The following is a 9161-nucleotide window of genomic DNA, read 5'->3' on the forward strand; positions in this document are numbered from 1 at the left end:
TAGGGATTTTTAGGATAATTTTGGGGTAATTTTGGGGTAATTTTGGGAAAATTTCTGGATATTTTTGGGGTGATTTCTGGATATTTTGGGGTTAATTTTAGGGGATTTTTAGGACAATTTTGGGGTAATTTTGGGATATTTTTGGGATAATTTTAGGGCATTTTTAGGATATTTTTGGGATAATTTTGGGATAATTTCTGGATAATTTTGGGATAATTTCTGGATATTTTTGGGGTGATTTCTGGGTATTTTGGGGTTAATTTTAGGGGATTTTTAGGATAATTTTGGGGTAATTTTGGGATAATTTTGGGATAATTTTGGGATAATTTCAGGATAATTTTGGAATAATTTCTGGATATTTTTGGGGAGATTTCAGGATATTTTTGGGTTAATTTTAGGGCATTTTTTAGGATAATTTTGGGATAATTTTGGGATAATTTCAGGATAATTTTGGAATAATTTCTGGATATTTTTGGGGTGATTTTCTGGGTATTTTTGGGTTAATTTTAGGGCATTTTTAGGATAATTTTGAGGTATTTTTGGGATAATTTCAGGACAATTTTAGAGGATTTTTGGGGTATTTTTGGGATTTTTTGGGATTATTTCAGGATAATTTTGGGGTTCATTCCAAGATAATTTCAGGATTTTTTTGGGGATAATTTTAAGATTATTCCAGGATATTTTCAGGGCATTTTTTGGATAATTTCAGGGTAATTTTGGCCTATTTTTAGGGATATTTTTGGGGGTGATTTCAGGATATTTTGAATTTTTGGGGATTTTTGGGGGGGATTTTTTGGATTTTTTGTGGATTTTTTGTGGATTTTTGGGGGGGATTTTTTTTTATTTTTGTGGATTTTTGGGGGATTTTTTGTGGAATTTTTGGGGATTTTGGGGGGATTTTTTTTGAATTTTTGGGGATTTTTTTTCGATTTTTGGTGGGGATTTTTGTGGAATTTTTGGGGATTTTTGGGGGGATTTTTGGGGGATTTTTTTTGATTTTTGGGGATTTTTTTGGGGGGAATTTTTTTTGGGGGGGGATTTTTTGGGGGGGATTTTTTTAATTTTTAGGAATTTTTTTGTAGATTTTTGGGGGGATTTTTTTTTGGATTTTTGTGGATTTGGGGGGGATTTTTTTGGATTTTTTGTGGATTTTTTGGGGGATTTTTTTGAATTTTTAGGGATTTTTTTGTAGATTTTTGGGGGGATTTTTTTGGATTTTTGTGGATTTGGGGGGGATTTTTTTGATTTTTAGGGATTTTTTTTGTGGATTTTTGGGGGGATTTTTTTGAATTTTTGTGGATATTGGGGGGGGGATTTTTTTAATTTTTAGGGATTTTTTTTGTGGATTTTTGGGGGGATTTTTTTTGGATTTTTGTGGATTTGGGGGGGGATTTTTTTGATTTTTAGGGATTTTTGGGGGATTTTTTGGGGGATTTTGGGGGATTTTTTGTGAGGGATTTTTTGAATTTTTAGGGATTTTTTGTGGATTTTTGGGGGGATTTTTTGTATTTTTGGGGATTTTTTTGGGATTTTTTGTGGATATTTTTGGGGGGATTTCAGGATATTTTTGGGCATATTTTTGAGATAATTTCAGGACATTTTGGGGGGATATTTTTGAGGTGATTTCAGGATATTTTTGGGATATTTTTGAGGTGATTTTGGGATATTTTTGGGGATATTTCTGAGGTGATTTCAGGATATTTTTGGGGATATATTTGAGGTGATTTCAGGATATTTTTGGGGTGATTTCAGGATATTTTTGGGGATATTTCTGGGGTGATTTGGGATATTTTTGGGGAGATTTTTGAAGTGATTTCAGGATATTTTTGGGGTGATTTCAGGATATTTTTTGGGATATTTTTGGGGTGATTTCAGGATATTTTTGGAGATTTTTTGAGGTGATTTCAGGATATTTTTGGGGAGATTTTTGGGGTGATTTCAGGATATTTTTGAGGCGATTTCAGGATATTTTTTGGGATTTTTTGAGGTGATTTCAAGATATTTTTGGGGTGATTTCAGGATATTTTGGGGATGATTTTGGGATATTTTTGGGGATATTTTTTGGGGTGATTTCAGGATATTTTTGGGGTGATTTCAGGATATTTTTGGGATAATTTCTGGGGTGATTTCAGGAATATTTTTGGGGTGATTTCAGGATATTTTTGGAGATTTTTTGGGGTGATTTCAGGATATTTTTGGGCTGATTTCAGAAAAATTTTGGGGATATTTTTGAGATAATTTCAGGATATTTTTGGGGATATTTCTGGGGTGAATTCAGGATATTTTTGGGGATATTTTTGAGGTGATTTTGGGATATTTTTGGGCATATTAATGAGGTGATTTCAGGACATTTTTGGGGATATTTTGGGGCTATTTTGGGTGCATTTTTACCCCTTTAGACCCCCATAGTTTGGCGATGCTCCTGACGGACTCGGCGCCCTCGGGCGGCTCCGGCTCCTCCCGCACGTCCTCGATCGGGGGCTCCTCCCCCCCCTCGGAGCCCTTCGGCCTCCTCCTCCTCCTCCTCCTCCTCCTCCAGGTTCTGCCAGGGCCATCCTGAACTGGGCAAACTGGGAGCGACTGGGAGCGCTGGGAGAGAGAGAACGGGGGGCGGGTGGAGAGCCCCGGAGTGAGAGACAGCCCCGAACTGGGCAAACTGGGAGCACTGGGAGAGCAGAAATGGGAACCGGGGACACCCAGAGACCCCCGGAGTGAGAGACAGCCCCGAACTGGGCAAACTGGGAGGGGACTGGGAGAGCAGAAATGGGGACCGGAGACACCCAGAGACCCCTCCCAGTGAGAGACAGCCCCGAACTGGGCAAACTGGGAGCACTGGGAGAGCAGAAATGGGGACCGGGGACATCCAGAGACCCCCGGAGTGAGAGACAGCCCCGAACTGGGCAAACTGGGAGCACTGGGAGAGCAGAAATGGGAACTGGGGACACCCAGAGACCCCTCCCCAGTGAGAGACAGCCCCGAACTGGGAGGGACTGGGAGGGACTGGGAGGGGAACTGGGCAAACTGGGAGCGCTGGGAGGGGGGGAACGCGGCCTGGAGCCGCCTCCCAGTGAAACCAATCCCCAAACTGGGAGCACTGGGAGCGCTGGGAGCAGCCCCGAGCCCCCTCCCCACCCCCGAGTCCCCTCCCCGTCCTCAAATCGCCCAAAATTCCAAAATTTCCCCCCAAAATTTCTCCCCAAATTTCCCCTCCGGTACCTCCCGCCGCTCCTGTCGCGGCATCGATTGCGTCACTTCCGCTCCCGGCGCGCCGCTCCAGACGTCACTTCCGCTGGCTGCTGCCGGCTCTGTGGCGTCATCACCGCGCGCCCGCTGTGTCCCAGTTCCCCTCCCCCGCCCCCTCCCGGCGGGGCCGCCGCGCTCCGGGCCCGGCTGAGGCCGCGGTGACGTCATCGGGCGGTGCGTGACGTCATGGGGAGGGGGGGCTGGGAGGAAACTGGGGAGGAACTGGGAGGGACTGGGAAGGGGGGGAGGGGGCACTGGGGGGAACTGGGAGCGATGAGAGGGGACTGGGAGCACTGGGAGGGACTGGGATGGAACTGGGAGGGACTGGGATGGAACTGAGGAGGGACTGGAATGGATACTGGGAGCACTGGGAGGGACTGGAACGGATACTGCGGAGCACTGTGGGAAGGGACTGGGGGGAGCGCTGGGAGAGGGGATTGGGGAAACTGGGAGGGATTGGGAGAAACTGGAGGTATCACAGGGGGACTGGATGAACTGGGAGGGACTGGGAGAGGGGACTGGGAGCACTGGGATGGACTGGGGGGGTACTGGGAGCAACTGGGAGGGACTGGGGATACTGGGAGAGGGGACTGGGGAAACTGGGAGGGACTGGGATGAACTGGGAGGGACTGGGATGAACTGGGAGGGGCACTGGGGGGGACTGGGAGCACTGGGAGGGGCACTGGGAGTGATCAGAGGGGGATTGGGAGGAACTGGGAGGGGAACTGAGGGAGACTGGGAGCACTGGGAGGGACTGGGAATGGGAATCAGAGGCCCTGGCATGGACTGGGTAAACTGGGAGGGACTGGGATGGATACTGGGAGCACTGGGGGGGGACTAGGAGGGAACTGGGGAGAAACTGGGAGCACTGGGAGCGATCAGAGGAGGACTGGGATGGACTGGGATTAACTGGGATGGGCTGGAACGAGCACTGGGAGCAACTGGGATGAACTGGGAGGGACTGGGATGAACTGGGGGTGAATTTGGAACCCCCGTGGGTGATTTTGGGTGGATTTTGGTGAATTTGGGTGAATTTTAGAGGATTTTTGGTGGATTTTGGGTGAATTTCAGGTGATTTTGGGTTAATTTTGGGTGATTTTGGGGCCTCCTCCCCCCAGGCATGGTGGGGGCGCTGTACGAGTGAATTTGGGGTGGATTTTGCTTAATTTTGGGGTTAACTTTGGCTGATTTTGGTTAATTTTGCCCCCCAGGCGTGGCAGGGGTGGATTTTGGGTGATTTTGGCTTGATTTTGGGTTCATTTCATGTGATTTTGGTTAATTTGGCCCCAGGCATGGTGGGGGGTGTCAGTTGGGTGGATTTGATGAGGATTTTGGGTTAATTTTGGGTGATTTTGGTTCATTTCCCTCCCAGGCATGGCGGGGGGTGTCATTGGTGTGAATTTTGGGTTCATTGCAGGTGATTTTGTTTAACTTTGCCCCCAAGCATGGCGGGGGGTGCCATTCAGGTTAATTTTGGGATAATTTTGGGATGAATTTGGCTGATTTTGGTTAATTTTGGCCCCAGGCATGGCGGGGGGTGTTGTTCAGGTTAATTTTGGGATAATTTTGGGATGAATTTTGGCTGATTTTGGTCAGTTTTGGTCCCTAGGCATGGCGGGGGTGTCGTTCAGGTTAATTTTGAGTTGATTTTGGCTGATTTTGGTTAACCTTTGCCCCCAGGCATGGCGGGGGTGTCGTTCAGGTTAATTTTGGGATGAATTTGGCTGATTTTGGTTAATTTTGGCCCCCAGGCATGGCGGGGGTGTTGTTCAGGTTAATTTTGAGTTGATTTTGGGTTGATTTTGGTTAATTTTGCCCCCAGGCATGGCGGGGCTGTCATACAGGTTAATTTTGGGTTGATTTTGGGTGATTTTGTTTAACTTGCCCCCAGGCATGGCGGGGGTGTTATTCAGGTTAATTTTGGGATAATTTGGGTTGATTTTGGGTGATTTTGGTTAATTTTGCCCCCAGGCATGGCAGGGGTGTCATTCAGGTCAATTTTGGGATAATTTTGGGATGAATTTGGCTGATTTTGGTTAATTTTGCCCCCAGGCATGGCGGGGGGTGTCGTTCGAGGAGTTCTCGGCGCCGCCGGGCTCGGAGCTGGCGCTGGAGCCGCTCTTTGGGGGGGAACATTCTGGAAAGCGAAGGAGAACCCGAGGCCCCGCCCCCGCCCCTCCCCCTCCGCCCCGCCCCCACCGCGGGGGAAGCGGCCAGGAGGGGGGGGGAGGGGCGTGGGGAGGGGGAGGGGCCCGAGGACCCCCCCGAGCTGCGGCGGCGGCGGCTGAAGCTGCAGGCGCTGGGGCGGCGCTGCCGCGAGATCCGGCAGGTGAGAGCGGGGCCGGGGCACACCCACAAAATGGCGGCCGGGGGCACAAAATGGCCGATGTGTGCACACTATGGTGGCCACGCCCACAAAATGGCCGATGCGCACACATAATGGCGGTCACGATTACAAGATGGTGGCCACAGCCAGAAAATGGTGGCCACGCCCACAAAATGGCCGACATGCACACAAGATGGTAGCTATGCCTGTAAAATGGTGGCCACACCCACAAAGTGGCTGACATGCGCACAAGATGGCGGCCATGTCTATAAACAGTGGCAGTGCCCTCAAAATGGCCAACACGCCTACACAAAATGGCGGCCATGCCTTTAATGTGGTGGCCACGCCCACAAAATGGCTGACATGCCCACAAAATGGTGGCCATGCCCACAAAATGGTGGACGGGTGAACAAAATGGCTGATGCGCACACAAGATGGCAGCCATGTCTTTAAAATGGTGGCCACACCCACAAAATGGCCGACATGGCTACACAAGATGGCGGCCATGACTTTAAAATGGTGGCCACGCCACAAAATGGCTGACATGCCCACAAAATGGTGGCCACGCCCTCAAAATGGCGGGCGGGTGAACAAAATGGCGATGTGCGCACAAGATGGTGGCCACGCCCACAAAATGGCTGACAACCCCACAAGATGGCGGCCACGCCCACAAAATGGTGGACGGGTGAACAAAATGGCTTATGCGTGCACAAAATGGCGGCCATGTCTTTAAAATGGTGGCCTCGCCCACAAAATGGCTGACACACCCACAAGATGGCGGCCATGGCTGTAAAACAATGGCCACACCCACAAAATGGCTGACATGCCCACAAGATGGCGGCCACGCCTTTAAAATGGTGGCCATGCCCATAAAATGGTAGGCAGACACACAAGATGCTAAGCACACCCACAAAATGGTAGCCACGCCCTTTGCCAGGTGGCCACACCCCCTTTGTCATAGCAGCCCCACTCACTGTTCTCAGGCCACGCCCCTTTCCATTCAGGCTCCTCTCCAGTGTGCAAACTCCACCCTCACCATCCAAGCCACGCCCCTTCATTGGCTCCACCCCTCAACACCTCTGTGCTTTGTGGCCCCGCCCCTTTATGTGGCCCCGCCCCTGGTCACACTCATCTTGTCTGGTCCCGCCCATTTCCCTGGCCCCCACCCCTCAGCCCCTCTTCCTTGTGACCCTGCCCCTTTCTGTGGCTCCACCCCGATCACACTTTTCTGGCCCCGCCCCTTTGTGTTGCCCCGCCCCTTTGCCCACCTGTCCCCTGTGGCTCCACCCCTTTCCCAGGCCCTACCCCTGCACACACCTGTGGGGTCTGGCCCCCGCCCCTTTCCGTGGCCACGCCCCTTTGCACACCTGTCGCTCTGGCCCCGCCCCCCGTGCAGGTGAACGCGCGGGCGCTGCAGCGGCTGCGGCAGGTGCAGAGAGAGACACGGAGACTGCAGCTGGAGCGCAGGTGAGGGGACACGGGGACACACCTGGGGACAGCTGGGGACAGCTGGGACACACCTGGGGACACACCTGGGACACACCTGGGACACACCTGGGGACACACCTGGGGACAGCTGGGACACACCTGGGGACACCTGGGACACGGCCTCAAGGTCACGCCCACATCTGGGTCATGGCCACGCCCACACCTTGGTCAGGGCCACGCCCACATTTAAGACATGGCCACACCCACACCTGGGTCATGGCCACGCCCACATTTAAGACATGGCCACACCCACACCTGGGTCATGGCCACACCCACATTTAGGACATGGCCACACCCACACCTGGGTCATGGCCACACCCACATTTAGGACATGGCCACACCCACACCTGGGTTATGGCCACCCCACTACCTGGGCTATGGCCACGCCCACACCTGGGCCATGGCCACGCCCACAGCTGGGCTATGGCCACGCCCTCAAGGCCACGCCCCCCGGGCACGCCCCTTCCCCCAGGTTCCTGATGCAGGTTCTGGACTCGCACGGGGATCGGTACCGGCAGGGACAGCTCACGGTGCTGCTGCAGGTGGGGAGCCCAAAATCACCCAAAATCACCCAAAATAACCCAAAATAAATCACCCAAAATCACCCAAAATATATCACCCAGAATCGCCCAAATAAATCACCCAAAATAACCTGAAATAACCCAAAATCACCCAAAATAAATAACACAAAATCACCCAAAATAACCCGAAATAAATAACCCAAAATCACCTAAAATCACCCAGAATCGCCCAAAATAAATCACCCAAAATAACCTGAAATCACCCAAAATCACCCAAAATAAATAACTGAGAATCTCCAAAATAACCCAAAATCACCCAAAATAAATCACCCAAAATAACCTGAAATAACCCAAAATTAATCGCCCAAAATAACCCAAAATAAATCACCCAAAATCACCCAAAATAAATAACCTCCCTAGCACCCGTTAAACTGACCCAAAGCCCCCCCCAAAATCTCCCCCAGGACCCCCAGACTGACCCAACCCCCCCCAAACTGATCCAAACCCCCCACAAATTTTGCCCCCCCATCAGGACAAGGGGGTCCCTTCCGGGTATGGGGGGGGCGTTGCCCCCAGACCCCCCCCAATTTTCCCAAATCCCCCCAATCCCCCCCAAACTGACCCAAACCCCCCAATTTTACCCCAATATCCCCCCCAAACCGACCCAAACCCCCCCAATTTTCCCACAAATCCCCCCCCAAAATGACCCAACCCCCCCCAAACCGACCCAAAATCCCCCCAAAATGACCCAACCCCCCCCCAAAATCCCCAAAATGACCCAAACCCTCCCAAACTGACCCAAACCTCCCCACATTCCCCCCAATTTTCCCCTAAATCCCCCCCAAACTGAGCCAAACCCCCCCCAAATTGCCCCCAATTTTCCCCCAAACCCCCCCAAAGTGACCCAAACCCCCCCAAACTGACCCAAATTCCCCCCAAACTCCCCCAAATTCCCCCCAATTTTCCCCCAAAATGCCCCCCAAACCGACCTAAACCCCCCTAAAATGACCCAAACCCCCCCAAATTGCCCCCAATTTTCCCCCCAAGTCCCCCCCAAACTGACCCAAACCCCCCTGAATTCCCCCCCAATTTTCCCCCAAATCCCCCCCAAAATGACCCAACCCCCCCCCCAGAATCCCCAAACTGACCCAAACCCCCCAAACTGACCCAGACCCCCCAAACCCCCCCCAAATCCCCCCAAACCCACCCCCAACCCCCCCCAAACTGACCCAAATCCCCCCAATTTTCCCCCAAATCCCCCCCAAACCGACCCCAAACTGACCCAAACCCCCCCCAAACCGACCCAATCCCCCCCCAAAGTGACCCCAAATTTTGCCCCCCCAGGACGAGGGGGGGTCCCTGCGGGGGGGGTCCCGGCCGCCCCCACCCCCGGCAATGCTGAGAACGAACCCCCCGAGAGGGCCCCGCCCCCGCCCCTCCCCCCGCGCCCCCCCAGCCCCCCCCGGACCCCCCCGGACCCAAACGGCGCCGCCGGGACCCCCAAAGGGGGGGGGGGGGGGAGGGGGGGGGGAGAAGGGGGGGACCCCAAAATCCCCCCCAAAAAAATCCCCAAAAACCCCCCC

The 9161-nt window shown here is 52.2% G+C and overlaps 1 long non-coding RNA gene across 5 annotated transcripts; it reads left to right on the forward strand.

Annotated features, from left to right (window-relative positions):
• The first annotated feature begins 3293 nt into the window (after positions 1-3293).
• LOC139585579 (uncharacterized) lies at positions 3294-8043 on the forward strand. 5 transcript variants are annotated; one of them, XR_011677124.1, is made up of 4 exons: positions 3294-3417; positions 4853-5572; positions 6966-7036; positions 7530-8038. It is a non-coding gene; the product is annotated as an uncharacterized lncRNA (long non-coding RNA). The 5 variants fall into 5 exon arrangements; XR_011677123.1 differs by lacking the exon at positions 3294-3417 and adding an exon at positions 4388-4508 and having other exon boundaries at positions 4661-5572; positions 7530-8043; XR_011677122.1 differs by lacking the exon at positions 3294-3417 and adding an exon at positions 4528-4660.
• Positions 8044-9161: the final 1118 nt, after the last annotated feature.

The sequence above is a fragment of the Agelaius tricolor genome, unplaced genomic scaffold (genome assembly GCF_023055355.1).
Source record: "Agelaius tricolor isolate 1412-34295 unplaced genomic scaffold, bAgeTri1.0.p SCAF_85, whole genome shotgun sequence".
Classification (NCBI taxonomy): Eukaryota; Metazoa; Chordata; class Aves; order Passeriformes; family Icteridae; genus Agelaius; species Agelaius tricolor.